Below are 2,616 nucleotides of genomic sequence, written 5' to 3'. Positions count from 1 at the left end.
ATGACTCAGAAGTAACTCTCCAAGAAAAAATCTGGGGAAAAAAACCTAAATTGAGAAGAACCAATGTTCAGAACAGCACTGTTTATAATATGCAAGACATGGAAGCAATCCAAGTGTCCAGAGTAGACTATGGACTTAAGAATATATGATGTTTCTATAAATATACAATGGAATATTACTCAGCCATGAAAAGTACAATACATTGCTATTTCAGCATCATAAAAGGACCTACTAAATATTGTGCTTAGTGAAGTAACTAAGACAAAGACCAAACTATATTATGTAATTTATATGTGGAATCTAAAGTATAACAAATAACTGTGTATATCTATCTATAGCTATCTATTGATAGATGACAGATAAATAGATAGAAGGATAATACATGATAGATAAATAGACAAACAGACAGATAAATAGATAAATAGATAGATAGATAGATAGATAGATAGATAGATAGATAGATAGATAGATAGATAGATAGATAGAGAAATGATGGATAGGTAAAGAGATTAGATAGACAAGACTTAGCAGACTCAAAGATATGGGAAAAATTAATGTTTAACAAAGTGAAGGGAAAGAGAATTTAATGGTAGAACATTGACAGATACAAAGTAGTATAAATAAAGAGAGAAGAAACATTGATAATCTGTATAGGTCATGGAATTATACACAATAGTTTAAAATACTTGTAAGTTACAATCATTGTAAGAATACATAATGCAATATAATCTAGAAAGTTGTTAGAATATCTATGCTGCACATCTGAAACAACACAATATAGTACATCTTCTGTACTTCAATTAAAAAATACATCTCATGTATAATTAAGTCGTCTTTCCGTGGATAAAAGCTTCCTTTAATATTGTTTTATTTTTACTCTTTTCTTTTTATGATTACTGACTCAAATTATTTCTTTTACTGTTGTAAACAAGTTACCAGTTTGAAGTATCTATATTTATTGCCCGTGTTTTCCTATTTTTCTCTCTTTTTATTCATATAGTATAGTAGTATTTAAAAACATACCCAAAGTAACAGTTGCAAATTTCTTGTGGTATCTCCTTAGCATTTTGTTCAATGTTTTGCATATATTTGCCATTTTATATTTCTTAGATTTCTTTTCTACACCTCTTATTTGCTGTCTCAGTTTTGTTTTTTTCATCACATTCAAGTTTTGTTTGTCTGATAAAGTCTTTATTTTCACTTTATATCTAAGTGATAATGGTGTAAGTATTATTGGGTTAGTTATTTCTAATTTCAGTAGTATGAAATGTAATTTTATTTAACATTTGCCAATGTTTCCTTCTCAGAAATCTGCTCATAGCCTAATGAGGTTCCTTTGTAGATTATCATAACTATTTTTGGCTGTGTTTTAAATTTTTCTCTGTCATTGCCAATTTGCATATGATGTACCTTGAAGGAGGTCCCTTTCTCTTAAATTTATTGGTGTTTTATTGGCTCACGGAATTGTATATCAGTTCCTTACACAGGTTCAGGAATTTATCAACCATTACATCTTTAAATAAACCATCAGCTGCCTTCTAACTTTCTTCTCCCTCCAGGTTTCCACTCTAATGTACACTTTCTGGGGAGATCTGATGGCTTCTGTTGAATTTCCTCACTTTTTAATATCTTGTATCTCTGCCCTCTCCTATTATTTCTAGTTTTGTATTGATGAGTTTGCTAATCTCTATTACACAAAGACAGTCTACTTCCAATGCTTTCTGTTGCATTATTCATCCCATTTATTAAGTTCTACTGGTCCTCAAACAATAATTGGTTATTTCATAGTTTCAATCTCTTTGGTAATGTATTCCTTATCATCATTTCATTTATTCCTGAGCTCACTAAACTACTTTCTTAGTATTTTTTTTTGTATTGAGTTTCTGTATGACACCTATTCGGATTCTGTATTAGATATATGGCAATATACTATGACTTTAAGTTTGTTTGCTTCAAGGTTGACATTGTGTGTGTGTGTGTGTGTGTGTGCACAGGTGCATGTGCGTGTGTGACTGTGTTTGTGTCAGTGTCTGTGTCTGTGTATCTGTGTGTGTGCATGCCCTATAAATTTACTGTGATTGGTCATGATCTTGAAAATTTATTGCTCTGATGACACAAAATAACAGGTTGGGAGTTGGAGTCCTTGCTTTTGTTTTCTGGTAGTTTGCAATATTGCACAATTTTTGGTTTTACTTTTCTGAGCTACCTTTGATAATATTTCAAAATGGCACTTTCCAGTCACTACTGTCTGGATAAAAGATGTGCTTTAATTGTCACTTCTTAGACTTCTCTGGTAGTTAATGCCACTCTTCTCACTGGAACAGCAAACCCTTCCTTTTATCTGATATCCCTTGAGACTCAGTTTACACATTGCAGAAAGGTTAAAGACAGGTGGGTATTTGGAATCAGACAAGTGCCTTTGCTATGTCCAGTGTTGCAAGGTACTTTGTCTCCACCACTGTGAATGGGGAGTAGGGACAGTGTCATGAATGTCTGAGTGTCTGAAAGATGGAATTTCTGTCTCCATTGTGGCTCCATCCCAGCTACATTTGACCATGAGTACTATTGCAGTTGGGGGCGGAAGCTGTGTGAATTACTGAGACCCTGACTCTACTG

The sequence above is a fragment of the Vicugna pacos genome, unplaced genomic scaffold (genome assembly GCF_048564905.1).
Source record: "Vicugna pacos unplaced genomic scaffold, VicPac4 scaffold_20, whole genome shotgun sequence".
Classification (NCBI taxonomy): Eukaryota; Metazoa; Chordata; class Mammalia; order Artiodactyla; family Camelidae; genus Vicugna; species Vicugna pacos.
The sequence above is the reverse complement of the archived record's forward strand: the minus strand, read 5'-3'. Positions refer to the sequence as shown.